The 21,670-nt window shown below is 41.9% G+C and overlaps 1 protein-coding gene across 3 annotated transcripts in view; it reads right to left on the minus strand.

Moving 5' to 3' along the window:
* PHACTR1 (phosphatase and actin regulator 1) overlaps nt 1–21,670 on the minus strand; it is a 301,935-nt gene that overhangs the window by 138,700 nt on the left and 141,565 nt on the right. The window lies entirely within an intron of this gene.

Raw genomic sequence — 21,670 nt, forward strand, 5'->3', positions numbered from 1 at the left:
TCACATGGCAGAATACTCAGTCTTCTGATCTCTTCGCCCCATACCCAATATTTCTCTGCTGTTTAGTTTTGACAGGCAGTGACAATATTAATGAATAAAATTCCAATAATGGTTGTAAAGTGAAGTACTTCCATATATCTTATTTTCTTCTAAAGAATTGCAAGTCTCAAAACACTAAGAAGCCAAATGAGCAAATCACCCTCTAAGAGAAACATCTCCTAAGCAAGTAAGAGAAGAAGAAAAGACAAAACAGAGAAATGGAATCCAGCGGCCCACCTGGGCAGGGATCAAAAAATAAAATAGGACATGGGGTGGTGGATGTAAAAAAAGGCACAGAAAGCCAAACTTATTCAGCCAGGTTGATACTAGGTGGTTTGAAGTGCTCTGGTAATAACAGTGTGCAACAAGAACATACCCCTCCATGACCTATGACACCAACCACATCTTGCCCCTTTTCTACAAACTGCCTCCCTACTTTACACATGGAAAATCTGCGGCCTTTTATGGTTTATCAAATAGTTCTGTATTACATTTCTGATGTATGTAACCTGATACAGAAGAATCAAAACCAGGCATATAAATCAGGATGGGAACAAATACTCAGAGCATATAATTACTGTTAAATACAGGAAAACCACTGTATTGCTTTCATCATACTTGATGACATTTTAACTGCTTTTTTGAAATTCCCACAAGGAAATTATTTTTTATTGCTTGGTGTTGCCCCAGTCTTTGCATTTAAGAAGCTTACCTATACCTAGACTATAAACTTGGTTCTCAGAGAGAAAGCAGGATGGTAAAATGTTATCAAAAGATGACAACTTACAGCATTGGAAAAGGGAGAAAACAATAAAAGCAGACAGAACTGAAACAGACAAGCTGTCTGTTCTCTAAAGACCCAAAGAACTGAGATATCCTCTTATCCGTGTCATGTCAGCAATGTGCAATAAAAATGAGGGGGTGCTGAGCCATCGTGACCAATTCCATTCATCTTTGTTGGTTTTGTTCCTAAAACTCCTCAAATCAATGACACAGATACACAGAGTTCCCAGGAGAGGTGGCAAACATTTTCCCCATAAGGACACAGGAGTTTCCACTGAAAAACAAAGAACTTAGTTATCTGCTTGCATAAGCTTGACCCAATCTTGTGTACACTTTCTCTCCTCATACTATCTAATTTACCAATGTGAAGAACTTGCTTACTACCTATAGTTTTCCTACAGTTTCTGTTAATAATGTAAATTATATTGCAATTTTGGACAGGACATCTTCCAAGGCACTTCAAAGTAAGCCTTGAGCTCTGCTGGGTGACAGCCCATGCAAACTTGGGCCGTGAATTTCCTATTGCCAGCACTGTGTCACCTGGAATGGTACACAACTGTCTTATTTTGTGGCCAGCAGCTTTTGCTACAGGCAGTTTAACAGGATGAGAGTTACAGAGATGCATGTGAGCAGTTAATGACCTGCTCCAGGCTTCATGATATTTCTTCAGCTTTATTTTGGGACATAAATGTCACTTCCTCTCTTCCCTCACCTCTTTTCTTCAGCTGCAGACTAGTCAACTGAAAGAATTGCCAGTGTTTAAGGAAAGTCTCACATCTCACAGGTCAGCCAATCACATTTGCTAGCCTTGGCAAATGTGTAAGCCAGGGGGACAGCCCCTTACAGCCTAAATGGACCTTTTTGTTCCTCTTCTCTTCCTCCCCACTCTCCTCCCTGCCTGCAGACAATGCCCATATGCAGCAGCACTAACAGATCCCTGTTAGTTTCTGATTTCAGGTCAAACCCACAGGTTACTGATGAGTTTTTGTTAGTCCCCAGTGTGCAAGACAAAGTGATGGGAGCAGAGGACTAGGACTTTGTCCCCTCTGCACCTTGGTAAAGGAAAGGTAAAGGATCATGTCCTGGCAGCCTTGGGCTTTTGCTATTTGCAAGTTACCATGAGTAGGCATCACACCTTCCTCCTAGAAGGCACATTTATTCTCATCTTGCAAAACACCAAGGGCTTGTATCTTCCAGAGCAGAAAGTAATGCTAGTGGAAACAAAGTGGGCCATCCAGCTCACCAGCAGCCTGTTGGGATGTGGAGCATCTTTGCTTCATCTCATCAACTTTCTCTAGCAAAGCACCATATTCAGCCAAATCAAATACTACGGAGTTCAACTGACAAAAATAAACCAATTTGGTTCTATGATCTGTTCTGCAAAGGAGACATATTTCACTCTGCAGTGAAATGAAGCCCATGCCTTTCCTCCTCTGCCTCCTTCTTTAGGGTAACTATCCCTGAGGGACTAAAGAAACACATTGCGTAATTATATCAGCCGTCCAAACCTTAAACATATTTTTCAGCTTCCCACACTTCACAACAGGACCAGGTACACATTTTTTTTACCTTCTTTTCCATTCTGTGTAGTCTAATGTTTCACTCCAAAATATTTTACAATTTTTGACAGGTACCACTGTAAAAGACTGCAATGCCTCATAGTAACATACCTTGCTCACTCTGCAGACGGTAATGGAAAAGTAGTTACCATCTGAAATAATGGGAGAATTAGTGAAGTAAAACTTATTTCTATACATAGCTCTTGCACAGCTCACAGTTTGTCTAGAAGATAACTATTTAATTTAGTAATTACTTTTGTGGGAGGCAATACAATCACCTCAGAGACAATCTCTTAAGTGATGCTAAAGCAAATGTTCTAAAATGTCCCAGTTAAAAGAAATAAGTCTTCAGTTCCAGGTGGGAATCACACATGCATGCATACATACACACGCACATGCTAAGCCCCCATGCAAAACCCTCCCCTTTTCTATTTGGAAAAGACATTTATCTGGAAGCTCTAGAAGATGGGCAGCGTCAGAAAAACAAGTGTCAGAATTCCTACAGCAACAGTATCTCAGTCCACGCTGATTTTCATGCATATATAAGGTCTTAGAAAAATTTCTGCTTAAATAGCAAAACCATGAAGTATAGGAGCACATAATAAATAGACTGAATATCAGCTCTGAATGAAACCTTTCGGGTATGTTCATTCTTAACATTATTTGTACTTCTACTACACTTGAACCTAAAGACCCTAAAAACCTCAAGCCCCACGACAGCAAATGGCAAGAGACAGTCCTTTTCTCCCCCTCTCCACTAAAGGACTCACAATCTATTTACAGACCAGCAGGCAAGTGGAAGGAAATCCCACTATCTCCATTTTACAGACAAGGAGCTTGAGAACCTTCATCTGGTCAGTGATAAAAAAACACTTTGCTCTGTGAATTCCTTCTCTTCCAGTACACTCTTAACTTCTTTCCACTTAAGTTTTCATGTCAGATCCTCTGCATAAAAATTGAAAATATCCCAGTGCAGTTGTTCTACTCACTCTTTCTGTTAGGTCATCTCCGTGTGTCTTTGAAGTCTCTACAGTTCTTTCTATCACACTGAAGCAGAGATGTGTATAAAGCATGTTCCAGAGCCAGGCTCAGAATTCAGTAGGACACTGAGATTTGCAGCCAGTTTTCAGTACAAAATATATAAAAACCAGCCAAGCCTCTTCCTTTACTTATTTCTCTGACTATTGTTGTTCATCAGTCATGTCATCTGCTATGACCCAGCACTATCACAGCCCTTACAGAGACCACCAAAATCAGCACACTGAGAAGTGCTCTGTACATACCAGGAGATGTTTAGCATTGCAGCACACCTTGATCTCTTGTAGTTCTAGCTCCTTCTGCTCTACTGGACTATCAGTCATTTTCCCACACTTACATTCAGAAAGCATTTTCATTCCTCTTCATGATTCTGGAGCAACCTGTGTTGTCTCCTCAATTCTTATATGTTTTTTCTTGGGACTTTTGCAACTCTTCACCATTCTGCTTCTCCCAACACCTCCCTCACAGCCCTTAGCATTCAGAGTTCAGCCCTGATTGCACCTGTATTCCTGGAGGTGACTCATATCTCTCTTCACTCGATCTCTCCCTCTCGGTTCAGTCCACCATGTCTGATTGCCTCTCTGGCATCCTGTCCTGAATATCTCATTCTTCACTCGTGTACAGTTTCACCACTCCATTTTCAATACCATTTCTGTTATTCTGTCACCAACCTTTCAGTATTGGTGCTTTTATAGACCTCTCTCGTTGTTTTCTATTTTGCAACTAAATTAGCATTAAATATATCCATTCTTTTCAGCATAATGGCTGAAGCATCTCCCATGTCCATCTTACTATTGTAGCCTCCTGCTTCTTTTTGAGCTCCTCACTTTTGATTTTTACCTCATCAAAATGCTGCATCCACACCACCTCCTTTTACCCTTACTTCAGTGTGCTCCTCTGCATTGCCAAATTCCTTTACTGACTTCTCTCCAAATTACATGACCTCCCTTCCAAGATATTGTATGACTCAGTACCTGCTTCCATATTTTCCTTCAGTTTCATGGCTATCTCTTTTAGTATTCTCCTAGCCATGACTTTTGCTAGATTAGCTGCTGGTCTGTGAAGGATTTCCCTCAGTTTCAGCATAAATTTTCCTTCTCCTAGAGTAGTAGAACAATGAAAATGTAGAGTAAGACAATGACTAGAATCCAGGACTCATAACTGGATTTGGAGGATAATGCTGAGGATATTTCAGCATTAAATCAATGTATCCAACTGATCTGCCTATGCCATAGGCACTGAATCCTAGTCTTTGTACATCGCTCCAATAAATACAATAGTTGTTCAGGTCACAGGATCCACACAAGACATTTGTGTACACCATGGCAGCTACAGGCCTGCAAGACCTGTTTATATAAGTTTATATATAAACTATACATAATTTAAATAGGAGGGTGGGGTGCTCACATTGGAAAGTGCTGTGCATTTCCCTTAAAAAAAGTAGTAAGTGGTCCTCTTTCTAAGTGCCCTTTAGTCTGTGCAACTGTGAGGATGCACAGACATCTTGAGATCCTGACAGGTTTCTCTGTATCTGACCTGGTCACAGATTTTTACCTGATCTGTCTGATATTATCATAATGTAATTTCAGTTCATTATATCATCTTTTCTCTCCAAACACCAAAAAGTCTAGAATCAGTATTCACCAGAAAAACAACCCCTGGTATTTTTCAATGCTGAAAAATGTGTTAAGAGTCAAATCAGTGAATGTCCCTAGGCAGCATAGCTGAGACTACAGTTTCTTTACTTTCTGAAAGAAACTCATAGCTGTGCATGCTGTGGGAAAGAAAAGATTAAGGCTGTACTGCTATTAGTTAATTTTAAATTATGATCTTAAAAGTAATTTGCATGATGAAGAATGAAATCCTACCCCACAGAAAGAGGGGGCAAAACCAGACCGATGACATGCTCTGGAAGCCTGCTGGCTGCGAGCCTCTCTGCTCTACTCTTTGCCTCTCTAGGGTTACTAGATTATCTCCTACCAAGAGGCATAGCCTGCCCTCACAGTATGTAATGGTTTGAAGCTAAATAACCAAACACAGAAAAGGAAGAAAACCCCTAAAATAGAAACCTATTAGTCTGCTAAGAGGTACAAATAACTGGTGCTATAAATTCATATGCATCCACGTGTGCCTTAAAAAGGAGGAAAGCATATTCTTTTCTTACTGTGCTAAGATTTCAAGTACAGGGTTCCAAAAAAACCTCAGCAAAAGATGTTGATGCAATGGAGTTTTAGGTCAATTCAATTAAACTAGGAAAGCATATTTTTATAAATGGCTTCATTTGCTTTTAAGGAAAAATAAACTACACTAGTAGTATAAAGTAACTACTACTGCTGGACAAAGCCCATCCTTTAATATCTGTGAGGCTTGCTCTCAGTAGCAGCACATAAGAGGAAAGGAAACACTCAACAATTTACATAGCATTCATCAGATTCTTCCCTCAGCTGTAGTGGCATAAGCAGAAAGAGTGCTTAACCCACTGTGGGTTTCCCGGCTTCTCAGGCTATCTTCTCCCTGTTCACCAAAAGCAATTCTGTTCAGCTTTAGCTGCTTTTTAATCAAAGAAACTATAATCACACTAGCAGGATGCTTATTCTGAAGAGACATTAGCAAATTAACAGTTACTTTCTTAGACTGCAGACCTGTGGTTGAAAAAGGAACCATGAGATCCCAAATAATATTTTGTTCTTTTGCATAAGGCAAATGAAAGCAGAGTTGGTTAATTAAAATATTATTATTAATAGTAATAATACTAACTTTAATGTCAAAAGCTGAAAAATGAAGCGCCAACAACTACTAAGAACGTCAGCTCAGAAAACGGTAACAATTTCAAATTCATATTTATCATCAAAAAAAGTCTTTCCCTGACCTTCAGAAAATGAGATCTGTATACCACATCGGTTAATAGGGACCTAAGTTGAATCCCTTCAGTCCTAAGTAACATGCAAATCCACACAGCAAAGCAAAGTAATACAACATTGAGCAAGAATGTGGGGTAACATCTGTGAGGCTATTTTTTGCCTGAATGCTTGTATGCTGCTCCTAGTTCTCAGCTTCTCCTAATAGCTGACTTTGGCAAAATCCAGAGAATTTGTCATTGTTGCCTTCAAATATTTGCATTCCTAGAAACAACAACAACAAAAAAGCATATACTTACCTGTAGCAACACCTGTGATTGATTACACTGTCACTCTCTGAATACCCTCTAGAGGTTTTGCTCAGTCCCGAAAGGAGAGGGGGAAGGGATGAGAACAGTTGTCTGAAGAGTACTGTATTAATTCCAATAAAAATACAATTTCTCCCATGCATTTGACAGCACCATGAAAATCACACTAGTGGTATTCCTGATAAACCAGACCTTCCAGATACTCAGCTGAGTCAACCAAACTCTATTGCAGCACAACAGGAAAAAGTTGATGTATCAAGGCAAAAAACCCTGATCTAAAATTCATAGGAATGGGAACAAAACACAATCAATACAAACAGCAATTTCTATAGCAACTGGGGAGAAAAGGGAATGGAAAAGAAGGAGAAGAGTTGGTGCCTTAACTGTTAGCACAAAGCTTCTGTGGCAAATGAAGGGACCTGTCCCTTTTGGCATCTCCCTGATCGACAGACTGAATCAATGCCCAGCGTATTCCTCCCGCGTCTCCTTTCCTCTTTCCCTGGGATCTGTGGAGGAGCAAGCCGAGCACCCCGGGCTCCGACGGGAGCGCACACATGTCCGCGCACCCCCCAAGCAAGCACACGCGCTCCCCTGCCTCGCTCCTACACCCACAGGATCTCGGCACTCACCGTCACGGGCTTCCTCCCCGCGACTGCAGTTGCTGCAAATGTGTTTGATCTCCTTGCCTATGTGATACTGTATCACAAACGAGACGTTGTTAGTGGTGCTGGTGGGCTCCTTCAGTGGCTTCATCCTCACTAGATAGAAAGCTTTCTTTTTAGGTTTCTCTCCACTCATGTCTGAAACCGAGCCCTGCCTGCAGCCAGCAGAAGGAAAAGCCAGCATCCCAGGCTGCCTGGCGTGCGTGCAATCCGCCATCCGCTCCCGCTCGCCTCGGTGTTTAGCTGCCACACACAACAGGGATGAAGGGGAGGGCTGGGGGAGAGGGAGAGGCGGGAGGCAGAGCAGGCAGAAGCGCTGCCTGAGCCTTGCTGCCTGCCCTCCGCGACCCCGCTCCTTAACCAATCCCCCGGGCAGGGCTGGAGGATGCTCAGCGCGTCCCCGCTCCGAGCCTCTCCCTTAGCCGCGGGAGCCGGACACATTTGGCGGCACGGCGGAGCCGGGCTCACCTTTGGCTACCTTGCCGCCTGCGAACACTCAGGAGGCAGAGCCTCCCTTCGCTTCCCGCTCCCGCTGCATCCCCTTCTCCCAGGCCCTCCCCCGTCCCCGCAGGCCCCCGAGCGCCCCGGGCCGTGGCCCTGCGGAATGGCGGGCACAGCCCGGCTCTGCCAGCGCCGCCGTCCTCCGGCCCGGAGAACACGGCAACAGGGCCGGCAGCGCAGCCCGTCCCATGGAATTAATGATGTACACACAAAGAATTGTCCGGCAGCGGGCTGCAAACCCTCCTCCCCGGCTCTCCATCGTCGGCTGCGGCTCAAGGGGGCACAGGGGCACTCTGCTTCAGCTGCCCCAGCAAAACCAAACCCCACCCGCTTTTCATTCTTGATTTTTCTCCCTTTGCTTCTTATAAAAGCCAGATAAGGTGCTTGGTCCGGCTCGTGCAGGGCTTAAGAGGGCAGCCACGGACAATGGCTGGCACCGCCTGGTGACTTCGGCCCAAGAGCCCCTGCAGGGGCACTGCTCCTCAGCCGCAAAGGCTGAGCCACAGTTTGTGACTGCTTATCTAGGCGGTGAACTTCTTTGTCTCCCTTGCCTCCTGCACATAGTGCAGCTGCTCCAGAGTACAGCCTAACCATTCCAGGCTGCCCGCATTTCCAAAACTCCCCCTGCCTGAAAGGGATTATAATCCCTGGCGAGACACGCTGTCAATCCCTTACTGTCCAGCTGCCCCCAAAATGCTGTGTGTTTTCACGGCACGGTAAACAACCCAAGCTGCCCAACCTGCCAAAGCAGCAGCTCAGGACAGTGCCTGTGACATAGAGAATTAGACGGGTGGGGGTGAAGATGCTTGCTTCTTGCAGGTTCTGGGAAGGAAAGCCTGAAGAAGAGATGATAACCTCAGCTATTCTGGCTGCTATTACAGGAATGTGAGTGCTGGTTCTTTAAATGTTCAGCAAGCTATCAGTTTGGCAGGCACTAAGCAGAGAGAGTGCAACTGGGGCAGATGAAACACGGCAAAGAATAACACCATTCTCCTTATTTTTAGCCAAAGCCCTCACTCACTGTTAGAAGAAATCCACTCATTCTGCAATTCTTTACCATTTCCACATATTGTTGCCCCGTGTTTTACTGCAACATGAAGAAAAAAACAGCCTTGATTCTCTTCAACTACACATGAAACAGTCAGCAAGACTTTTGCCTAAAGAAGACAGAGCAGAAACTTAAGTATTCAGTGCCTTGGTTTTCCATTTTTTCAAGTTCATGCATGCACACGCACACATGCACACACACAGAGGCACACAGAAGATACATACAAAACTGGTGACCTACTTGCTTTGCATCATTCTGATGTAGGTCTGACTTCTCAGCTGGCACTCCTGGGAGTTGAAACCAAATGCAAGGCTTTACTTTTCTCAGCAGAGTTCACAAATCAGCCTAGGTGCTATCAGATCTCACAGAAATACAGACTGAAGCAGGCATTCAGCAGAATTATGCTGATCACCAAGCCACACAAGCATACTACACACTGGGCTATGTATGTGGGTTTATGCTGAATAGAGTCGGTCACCTCAGGTGATGTATTGCCCCAAAGGACTTACTTCTGTATGTGCTGCTCATCTAAAATTCCTACCCATTTCATATAAGTGGTAGGAGAACAGAGAATGTACAATTATTCAGGAACAAGCAGGTGAATTCCCCAAATGCGCGTACTGTGTAATTCTGAGTTAATGCACTGAAAAGCCATCCCTTTGAAGGCTGGATGCTGAGATGCTGTTTGCTATGTTACGCATTTGGAAAGTAAAGGCTGAGAAGAGTTTGATTCCCCCAGCAGTCAGACAGCAGTTGAAACACTCACAGTGGAATTCCCTCTAACTTATTCATTGCCTTTGAGAGCACCTTCAGTTTGGTTGTGATTCAGAAAATAATTAGGTGAGTGGAAGACATGATCATAATTCACCTTCTGAACTTGCTTAGAGTTCACACTGTCACTGGTACTCAGTACTGCTGCATTATGGAAATGGGTCAGGAGAGGAAAGCACATTCAAATGTCAGCTTCCCTGAATCTGGGAAATATGAGTGTTAATGAAATTCAGGGTGAACTCAAAACTGGAATATCATATCTGTTGTCTCAGAGCAGTTTTGGGGTGTTGTGCCTCACCTGTCTCAAGAAAGAAAACTAGAATCATACATTCAGCAGAGCTGGTCTTGTAAGGCAAATGGTCTTGTAGTTCAGGAACTGGGTAAGATTTAGAACATGAAAAACTGGGTCAAGTCATCAGTCTTTTGCAATCTCTCTCTGTGACCTCAGACAAATTATTTACAACCTCTTGATATCTCAGCTCCTTGCCTAAAGAACAGTGATGTTGATGTTTCTGTTTTTCAGATGAATTTTATGAAATAATAATCTATGGTTCTCTGAAGGTGTTTGTATATTACAGAGAGAATACCAACCGACTTTTCAAATACAGAGATTTACTGTTTAAAGCAAAATGAGAAGGGGAACAGGAAAAACACGTTGCATCAGGCTTAGCCCAAACAATTCACTCACTCCAGACTAATTTTTTTTTGTTTCACGTGATTTTATTTCAACAGTATTTATCCCTCCTCTTGCTACTAATTTGATTCCAAAGCTATAAAATTCAACTTGGATCTGAAAATAGACTTCATATCCAAGCAGTGCATTTTTACTGACTCTGGTATTATCTCCTCAACCCAAACAACTTTTGGAGAGGGACAGAAGCAACTTCTTTCTCAGGCAGAGACTAGAAGCTTATCACCTACATTCTAGTCCAGCCTCACATGTCCTCCATTCTGTGAAAGAACCAGCAAATACTACCAGAGTGGACTGAGTTTTACAAGCAGATCCCAGGAGACTGCAGAAGCCCAGCTGCTCTGATGTGTTTGTGAACAATTGGGAATTAAATAACTGGTGAATAAGAGCCCCAGATTATCATGGAGAAAGCCCAGCATATTTTTGCTTCCAGGTGCTATGTATTTTGAATGCAAACAAGCCCTGAAGTTATCTGCTAGTGTGTCTCCTGTAACATGCTCTTTGCTATAACATGCAAATTGCCTTCATTCCTAAGAGCTGCCTTACAGAGAATCTGAATTTGACACAGATCATAAAACAAAAATAAGTTTGATTATGATCTCTTTAATTATGGTGAAAGTTGACGCTGCTAATCAGTTCCAGGACAAATAACGTAAAATTAATGTACTACAGTAGTCCTGTAAAAAAGGACTTGCTTTGCCTTTTTAAAGATAAGTGAAAAAAAAAGGTTTAATAACTCTTTCACTGCCTCAGTACACAGCTACAAACCTTGGCATAATTTAATTGCACAGTGGACAACAAAAATCAATGAACAGGATGTCAGATAATTCGTTATTTGACAGTGAATCAACAAACTTGCATCCTATTCCCAGGCCACATTTGCTTCTTCTATAAGCTTGGGAAACCATTTGTACCTTCAGTTCTCTCACCCCTGCAGCTGTTGCCATTAAGGAGAGTGCCAGTTCCATTGTCCATAAAGAAGAAATGGAAGCAGCATCCCCTTTAAACAGATGACTACTGAGATACCGGTTCTTACCTGCATCAAAATCTCTGAGGATTGACACTGTCATACCATTCCCCCCCCTCCCTTTCACCATGTCTTCCCGTGTCAGAGATACTTGGCTAAGAGTCTTTTTTTGGGACACTGTGCCCTAAAAGAGCAGGTAAATTTTCAGCTGCTGTTTTTTCAGTTTTCTGCACTCCACAGTAAAGAAGATTCTCTCTTACTTCTTTTTCTAAGCTGTGGCGCTGTGCAAAATGCCAGTCAGGACACCCCTGAAGTGTGCCTTACAGCCCTCAGCTGAGCAACATGGAGGTTTCTGTGTGGGCTGGATAGGCTCTCTCTTCCAGCACAAATAAGTGGACAAGAGAAACTGCATGAAAGCCTCTGATCCTTGTTTCTTCAATACAAATGTTGTCTTGGAGAGTTGTACAAGCCATTGCACTGTTCATGTAAAAATGCTAGACAAATGCAATTCTAACAAGGCAGCACCACTTCTCAGCAGTTTAGTCTTTCTAACCAAAACACCATGATTCATGTTTTACAGTCTATTTAGGCAGTGTTGTTTTCACAGGGATGCCCCGGTACTTGGCAGTTTTTATAAATATTTTGCTTTCCTTCCTATTTCCTCTGCTCATGATACTAAACATCCCAGTGAGAATAAAAAAGAGATAGAAGATAAATAAATTAATTACCAGATGCTCTGGTGATTAATGCATACATCAATGTGCTACAATAGTGATACAAACTGATCAGCTTGGACTAAAGAGGGAAATATGTACAATTTGATCACTGACTACAATACAGGAATCAGCCCCTAGCACAATACTTTGGTAACATCTTCAATTTACTATCAAAAAAATGCCCTCAAAATCACCTCAGGACACCTGACATTTGTCAAAGGAGTTTGTTGCCAGGTGGAGAATCTTTCTAGTTGCAGTGCACAACTCAAACGTGGCTACCCAAATATTTTCTGTTTGCCAGGCACTTACTGCAGCTGGAAGACTCTGGTCCATGGCAGGGGCTCCAGGGTGCTAGGCTGACAGTATTTCTGCTTACTGTGTGGCACATCAGCAAAAATGGGAGGGCAAAGAGGAGGGAGAATCAGCCTGAGACTCCAGCAGGCCAAAATAGAATATGACCTTTTTAGTTTTGCAGCTGTAAACACATTCTTAAGCAACAAACCCAGCTACTCCTGGCAGTCTTTGGCCCAAGAGAGCCAGGTGATGAGTGCTGCACAAACAAGTGCAAACTGAAGGAAGAAGAAAGGAAAGAAAATGACCCTTCCTGGCTTTCCTACATTCATCAATACTGCTGAAGCATCACACGTCTCATTCTTGCTCTACCTGCAGGGCTCTCCACATCCTGTGCATATGCTTTGCCATGATGGAGTCCTCTCCTTATTTAGGAGAAGCCCTGCTTTATTTCAGTGTGATGCCATATGGTGTGATGAAAGTGAACAGAAAAGGTTACATATAAAAAGCATAAGATTAGGAACACCTGTTTGCTGCAAAAGTGAAGAACTACCGATGCCAAAGGCCTTCTAAGGATAAAAAGGAAGATGTCATCCTACCTAGCAGGACAGATGTAAAGTTGCTGAGCTGCCATTTGAATGCCCAAACATCTACGTGAAATTAATGCCCAAAAGCCTGATGGGTAAGGGTAAACATCAACAACGAACTAATGTGGGGTCTGGCGTTCTAAAACAGCTGAGCAAGCAACCATTAGCATTTGATGATGCTGAAAGGAAGGCAATCTTTATGCTGAAATCATAGCTGAAGCTCTTGCTGTAGCAGAGCTTACTGCAAGTCCTAGCACCAGAGCCATTAGTCACTACAGCCCTAACAAGGTCATTACCTCCCATCTTAGAAAATCCACTCAGTTTTCATATCTAATTTTGATGTGGCAGGCCCTGAAGTTTTATGATCAGTTTGGAGCACTTTGCATATCCTGCATAACTTTCAGAGGAATGGAAACCGTTTTTGCCTTGATGATAGACAAAGGATAGAGCAGAGGCATGAATCAGGTCTTGGTGGAACCCCTGCATGATCTAAACTGAGAGTTTAGTTGCCATCTTGAAGTTAACAAAAAGTAGTTCCAAAAATCTCATTGCAATTACGAGATTGAAACCAAGGAGGAATCTGAATTAAGTCCTGCGTGGCCAGTTTAATAATTCCATTTAGGAAGGATCATATTTAGTGTTGATGTGAGCATACAGACTGCAGCCTGACACTGGTAATTGCTTTGCCCCGTGTGTTTGAAACAGTGGGAATAGATCCTACTAGTAAGATTCACTACAAAATATGGGCCTGACCCAGTGCTTATTCAAGTTAATTGGAATTTTTCCATGACATTAGCTGCACACCTTAACATATACCAAAACTCAACAGCCCTGGTGACTTGAAGACTCACATCATTGCAGCAACCTCCTTGCTAGTTACTTCCTTCTTGACACTGAGAGAATAAAGTATGATATACCCTGGATTTTCACATACCACACCACCCCAAAATACCTTTTTCTTTCTGTGCATAAATAAAGAAACAGCTCTCCACCCTCTGCTTTCCTTCCATCAAATCCGCAGCTGTGTTACATATACATGCAGAAAATATTTTTAAAAACCTCACAAAACTAAACCCACAGTCAGGTATCAGGCTGCATCTATAATTCCTCACAAGGTTCTGTTCCCCCACAGCCTGCTAAAAAAAGCGCAGGGGGGGGGAGAAGTCAGTGTGCCTGTGTGTACCTGTGTGTCTAGCAAGCCCCTGGGGGAAAAAATCTGAATATGACTTATTCTTGTCACAAATGCTCCTAGATAGCAAAAAGGGAGGGGAAGGTCCAGAGGAGGAGTCCAAGCCTCTAGAGTAAATAAAGTCAATCACCTTTGGCTGACAAACAGGCAGTACTGCTCCCACATCATGGGTTAGTTTTATACTGCTTTCTACGGATAACCTTAAGGTTTTGTTGGCTCCAAGTAAAACTACATATTTGAAAAGTAAAGCCAAGAAGGTAATAGAAGGGTTTCAGAGCTGTGCATTACAGTTTTTCATAAGAAAAACCTTAATTTGGACAGAATCAAATGTTTCACTTAAAATAACAAGGAAAATACAGCAGAAGCCCTGGATTTCCGATATACAATAGAGAAATTTGAAACTTGGTGGAACCTGGCAAGATTCTACTGTGATAAACTTATGACTTGGAACAGCCCTTTCTGGACACTCTTGAAAGAAAACTCAGTGAAGTAGATCACAGTCATCACCTTTCAGGATGCCACTATGGTTTTCTCCATGTTTTCTCAAGAATTACACATCTCAAGACAAGAATAAAAGAAACAATGCTGAGGGGGAAAAAAAAAAAAATCTACTTTTCATTGCTGGTGCCTGGAAATCCTGGGTGATCAACTTCAGACAACTGAGAAAACATCAATCTTTCTAGAACTGCTACTTGGGATATCCTGAATCTCTATCCCTTTGAGGGTGTGTGGGACAGATATGAATATCACAAAATCACAGAAGTCTAGGACTTTCTGTCACAACCCCTCAAGGACTGAGCCATACACAGTGCTCTGTCTGCCCTGGCTCCAGAAAGGTCTGAGTCATCTGGCTTTAAGGAAAATTCAAGAAAATAGGTCAAACTGAACTTCCCATCACAGGCAATTGCAGTGAAGTCAATCAGCTTGCAAAAGCATTGCTCTCAGCACAAACTGCCCTCATATTTCTGTCTACATAACTAATTAAATTAATTCCTGATCATATCAAATAGCATGGCTTCCCCAAGAATGTACAGACTAACGCTCCCTGCTGATAATCCTTACTTATAAAAGTTCCTTCTCAGGTAAAGCCAGAAGAAGGATCACACTGCAGGAATCTTTGTTGAAGTAATACATCCAAAGTAAGTAAGAGCATGGCTTGAAATTGCTGGACGGTCCAAAAGATTTATTTCCAAGCAATTAAAGAGATAGTTACCATCTCAGAAACTCTCTATTGACTACTGAGATCACCAGCCTACAGCAGACAAAATTACAATCAGCACATAATAGGGATGACTGGATTTTTTTCCTTTATAAATGACTCATATTAAGTCTGTTGCTTGCAGTTCAGAACAGTTTACTTGAAGGTCAGGGATATGACTGTGCATGAAGCACATTCATTTAGGGAACATTTTCACACACAAAAGGAAACAGCAAATGAAGAAGAATACGTTTGACAGACTTGGCCCCAAAGAGCTCATTTGCAGTAACACAGTTATAGACTCTTACCCAAAGTTTCCAGGTCAATGGCCTGGGACTTGCCATGTCTCCTGTGTGCCACTGGGGCAGCCACACAAAACTAACAGGTTTTCATTTCAGTTTTTCAGCTCACTATGGTTCCTGTGATTTCCAGTACCAGTGTGTTTAAAGCAATCTGAGAAAGTCACAAAAGTGCAAAAGCTTTGGAGGCTGGAGACATGGGGAAAGCCACACAGCAAGTCCAGTAAAGTCAAACTCTGACCACCTTCAGATGGAGGATGAGAGGCTGAGCTGTGAGAACAAGCTAAAAGTTCATGAGGTCTGACAGGCAAGCAGGCAGAATCAAGTGAGAACATGAGATGAGGGGAAGCCATAAGAGAAAGAAGATAAAGGGAAGGAGAAGGAAAAGAGAGATCAGGAAACCTGTGAACACTTCCCTAAACTTCCAGGGTGACTTTGAAACAACAGACCCTCCCAAACTTCAGAAGTTTCTCCCACCACTGAAAAGCACTTTGCAATAACACATGAACAGTGCAGGAACCAAGAGTACTGAGGCAGCTGCAAAGGCTGATTAAGGTACGAATGCTGGCGAAGCTGTAGGGGGAAGCTTTCATAAGCATCTGCCTCCACTGGGCCTGACAGCAGCACACACTGTCAATCACCTCACTTCAAACAGTGCTCACAGTTTTCTCAAATTAGAAATTAAAACAACACAAATCCCTAGGAATAGCATATGGTTTCTATACATATCACCCAGTGAGCTAGCAGCACTGGAGTGAAGCAAGAAGCTTCTGACATTATCATGAGCATCTTTTTCAGTCTTTCCTCCTTCAGCATAAATATGGGGTCCTCCGAATAGTACAGAATTCTGCATGAGGACCTTTTTATTTTCTCCAAAAAGAGGCAGAAAAAAAAGTTTCTTACTCTTCTCTTTTTAGCCCCTGTTTACTATGGGCCAGTCATTTTTCATTGTCAGACCCCTATCCCTCAGTTGCTGCTTGTACTTTCACTGTGGACTGGTGTGAAGCACAAGCAGGGAGGAAGAAGTTTGGCTTTGCATCAGTCCCACCTCATCATTCTCCTAGAGTCCCCAAAGTTTAACACAACCAGTCTTTACAACACCAACAGACAAATACATGCACCATCAACAGGTCTTGCTGACAAAAAGCCATATTAAGCATTCTTTACCTCTTTAAAACCTTGAACAGCAGTCAACACGAAGAAGCTGCAGTGTGCTGAAGGATCTGAAGAAATAGCTGTATAATCAGTTTTTGCTGAAATCCTGGAACATATTTTAATGTGAATCTTGCCAAGCTCTTTAATGTCTGCCCTTTGGTTAAAGCCTCAATATCCAGGCTAGATTTTAGTAATTTCTTAGGGGCTTTTATAAAAGCAGGAACTATTAACAGCTAAAATCTAATTCAGCTTTTTCAGTGCTGCATTGCCATAATATATAACAACACACCTGTAGTACTTTTCACAATCTTAGCCATCATGTGTGTAAATTATTCACAAGAAATAAAAACTTACTCCAAATATACGCTAATTTTTGGAGGTTTTATAGATTCAACTTCTTCACCTGTATGATTCATGATATCTATCTGTCAAAACCTTAGTCTCTAGGGAACATAGTAGCACAAAGGGCAGGATTTCGCTTTCCCAGAGGTTTAAACCAGAGAAGAATGTGACTGAAGGCTGAACTAGAAGGACTGCAGTACAAAACACATTTCATTCACAGTGGAGTGAATGCAGCAAAATAGTGGTAAAACCCACTGCAGCTCTTTTTTATTACTTTGTATTACAAAAATTCCAAGGGGCTCCAGCAAAGCTTAGGCTGCAGTATACAATGTACTCTGACATTTTAACAGACTTTTTGTCCTAATGATCTTCAAGTTTCCTCTAGAGCAGTCATCCTCTGGGCTTAAAGCATCCCGGCTTCAAGACTTTGTTGGTTCAAGACTTTGGGAAAGCTCCGAGTGCATCATCAGGCCAATAGCAGATGGAAATTTTCAATCACTTTTGCTGGAAATATATCACCAAAATGTATACTGTGTCAAACACATCTGTGTTCCTTACATTACCATGAACAAGTAAGAACTTAGTGTTCATAGGCAGTACTTGAAGACCACACTGAGAAAAGATTGATGAGAGAACGCAGTTTGCATTCTTGTGATGCTTGCAGTGAAGCACACGTTTCTGCAAAAAAAAGTATTTTCCCCTCCCCACAACAGTTTAAGGTTTAAAGGTGAGACTACTAATTACTTATAGCCAAGCATAAGACCAAGTTGCCCAGGAAGATTGTCTATCTCTGTTGGTTTTCAAGGCTGGAAAGGGTAAGTCCCCAAGCAATCTGATCTAACTAGATCTGCTTTGAGCTCTGGATGTCCCATCCAACAGAAGTTATTCTATGATTCTAAAACATTCAATCAATAGTATCTTCCTTCCTCCTTACACCTTTGAGGTAACAACCAAAGGCAGTCTCGGGAGTGTGTGTGTGTACTTCTGCACACTGCAACTGCAAGTTCCAAGCTTTCTTGTCAAGGTAACAGTTTTCAGCCACTCAGACAAGATATTTGAGTGGGATGTGACCATGCTACAGCCCTTTGGTGAGAAACTGGTGAGTTGTGCTCATGGGAATATACACAGCTTTTCAGTTTTCTTCAGAGAAGCTGTTTGGTCTTCTTCCTCAGGGAGCCTGCAGCTTTCTTTCTTGAGAGATCTCATGCACTATAAGCTGCAAATAAGCTTTTCATACCAAGGCACTATTTTTTCTTTTCCCTGGCCATACTTTGTCATTTTTCTAGCTGTTTCGAGAAATCCGGAATTATGTGTATTTTGTAATTATGCCTTGTAATCTTTCTGATAAAGATTCCTCCACCACTTCCTAGATACCCCCATCTGAGGGAATGCCACCTCCACAAGCTGGTTGCCAGAAAACAGCTATCCTGGGAAATGCAATGTGTTAAATGACAAAGGATTGCTCTGCCTGCCCGAGGCGTCACTCTTTTGATGTCTGCACAGAAACATGCTGAGGGGGAAATGAAAATGCTACCAGCCCTGACAATGTGGGACACTGGCTGCAGCTGCACATGGCAGAGGAATAGGAATTATATGAGGCCAATCTGGCCTTCAAGTGGAAATGCAGGGAACAAATGTTAATGGGGAACAAGTGTTTGCTTTGCTCTTTCTCTTGTTCTTCTGACCAAAGCAGGACTTAGAAGGGAGACAAGGTGGGAAAACAAAGAATATAGGTTCTAGAGAATGAAGCAGCTTATTATAAAGCCATTATGAATAGCTGGGGATAATGAAGTTAGCAATTAGAGATGATGAATGGTTGAAGGGGCTTTATAACTATATGAAATGATTTTCATCTTTATATCAGACAGGTTGAATTCAGGTCAAGTCAGTACCAACAGAACATGAATGCCATCTGATTTATTTCATCAGGTTTTGTGGAATGAGCTTGGTCCCTTGTAAGCTCTTTGGGACAAAGGCTTATTCATAAGTAATTATCTGCAATAAGCACCTCCACTTGCATGAGGCAGGGCTTTAAACAAGGTACTGTTCAAACAGCTGGGTTTTGAAAAGGTTACAATTCAAGTACATAAAACTGTAAAAGTATTACTTAAATACGACAAAGAGAGAGATGGCATTGTTTGTCCAGTGCTTTACAGAAATGATGGGCTGGAGCTTTATTTGAATCTATATTCAATTATGAGCCAGTTCTTCCTGCCTGGGCATTTAGAAATTGCACAGTGCCTGTTGGGCAAAACTGCAGTCTATATAAAGAAGCAAAAAACATAAGGTGCCCTTTACTAGCCACCATATTCATCAGCATCTTTCAAGAGTCTGCTTCTGCTCTCACAAATCTCCTCAGTGAGAAAGAGAAGGTATGTCAGTTAGTACAAAGGAATGGCATCAGCTTCTGGCTTGCTAGCAAGGGCTATAAACAACATTAATATTTACCCAAAGGACAATTCCTCTTCTACTGGGTCACTGTCAGAGCAGCACTGGGGTTTGCAGATCACAACTTGTAGTTCAGATCCCCTCCTGAAATTTTTGGCAATTCAGAATTATGAATCCTTGATTTTTTTAATTTTGGAATAGTAAATAAATACATGAGAAGAGATTTGAGGTATTGGTCAATGGAGACTTAGCTAAGGGACAAAAAGAGGTAGGAGAGCTGGAGGAGAGAAGGAATCTGGGAAATTTAGTTAATCCTGGAAGAAGAAAGAAAATAAAACAAGGACAAAATACAAAGAGCTAGTACACAGAGACCCCAGAGAAACTGCAGTGATCTGACCCATCAGTGGGGTTATACTGATGTAGTCCATTGTCATTGTCACTGATTTAGCATGGATTTAAAATTCCAAGCACATAGTGCTTAATCTAGCACACTGCTAAGCAATGCTACTCTGCTGCATGTTCTGCTTTGAGTCTGTGCAATGGGACCACATTCGGCATTTGCAGCAGTATAATCACGTTGAATAACTGGACTGTGCAAACTTTTTAAACATCAATTCCCTCAAGTCCATAGAAAGACTAGTACAAAACTAATGGTGTGGAGGAGAGTGAATGGGAGGCTAACCAGTCATCAGCTCCCCATTCTAGGCTGCACTGTCCATATAATTAGATTTTGTATTTTGACAATTGTACCAGAGTTAAAATCATTACAGTTCATATGAAGTTTGAAGTGTGGAGTTTAGAACTAGTACTTCTGGAGCTGTGGATGCCTCCAAGGCAGGAATGTGCTTTTTGAGGTACAATAAAGTAATATTAAATTGAGGCATCTTAGAGAGGAGGTGGAAGGCAGTGTCTTCATGGCTAGGAAGAAAAAAATACAGCTTTGTAAGGAGAGGCAAAGGGGTTCTAGCTTTGTATGGCACAGGAGGTAATCTCTTCCCTTCATTTCTTTCTGTGCCTTCTCCCCATCCTCTGAGAACAGATAAAAGCAGGCATTTTGGACAACAAAGGAAGGGGGAAGAACTGCAGATCGATTCAGGAGAAAAAAATTAGGAGATAGCTTAGGAGCTAGATCAATCAAGAAAATTCTTTACTCTCACTTAAACTACTGTCTACTATTATTTATTCTTCTGATGTTTTCTTTCATTGTTAAAAGTCCATGGGTTGAATAAATCTATTGTCTTTACATGCTGTCTCTTGGCACATTTGACTCTGAACACGTAACACAGCATTTTTGCTGCACAGTAATCCTGACACTGGGACAATTTTACAGACATTGAGATTTCCAGTGCATAGCCCCAGATATCCAAAGGCTTACAGGTGTCCAGTGTCAGAGCTGGTCATGCTAGGTTTGACAAAATGACATCATTCAGGGACACTTACCGAAGGAATGCTAGCTTTTAGGAAAATACTAGGAAAGACTCATGGTCCTGAGGGTCCTGAGGCATGAAGCACAATGCCCATAACCTTTGTTTTTTGTTCACATGTTATGAAATTGAGGGTGGTTATTCAGATATAGAACACAGGTCTCAACTGCATCACAGAAGCAATTTAGAAAATACACTTTGCCTCTGCATAATAGATAAAGTGTAAAGATTAGGGTGGTTCTTCCATGTCTCAGTAGACACAGGAGGTGCTGCAAGCCTGACTCATTCACCTCTGTTGACAAGAAGCATGGCACTTTTTGAGATGAGGGACACTGTAATATCACTGTCTTTTAGTTCTAAGGTCTAAAACTGTAGCCAACATTCTGTAAAGTAATACCTTCCAAGGGTCTACTGCTTGGGAGGATGGGTAGTTGTCTAACTATAATTTCAATGAAGATTACAGAGGTTTTTTTTGTAATTTTTCGTATGTTTTGGGCATCATCCTTGGCTATAAAAGGTGCCTGGAATGACAGGTCAGATAAGACACAGGCCTTTTAAAAATGTGAAAGCATGTTTCAAAAATACATTTGTGCTGATAAAGATTTTGATAATGCAAACCTTGCAAAAATAAGTTTCCAGTGAACAATGGATCTACACACTTGGGATGACTTAGTTACAACCGAAATATAATAGAGAGATGTCACAATGCAAAGCTTTGTGTTTGGATGGTTGGTATACCTTTATAAATTTAATCTGGGTAGATTAATCACTTTCTGTGGTTTACTGTGCTTGCAAAATTAAATACACTGAAATTCAAACCAAGGATCCTGAAACAAACCCAGCCAGAGGCATCAAC

Source organism: Vidua macroura, chromosome 1 (assembly GCF_024509145.1).
Source record: "Vidua macroura isolate BioBank_ID:100142 chromosome 1, ASM2450914v1, whole genome shotgun sequence".
Classification (NCBI taxonomy): Eukaryota; Metazoa; Chordata; class Aves; order Passeriformes; family Viduidae; genus Vidua; species Vidua macroura.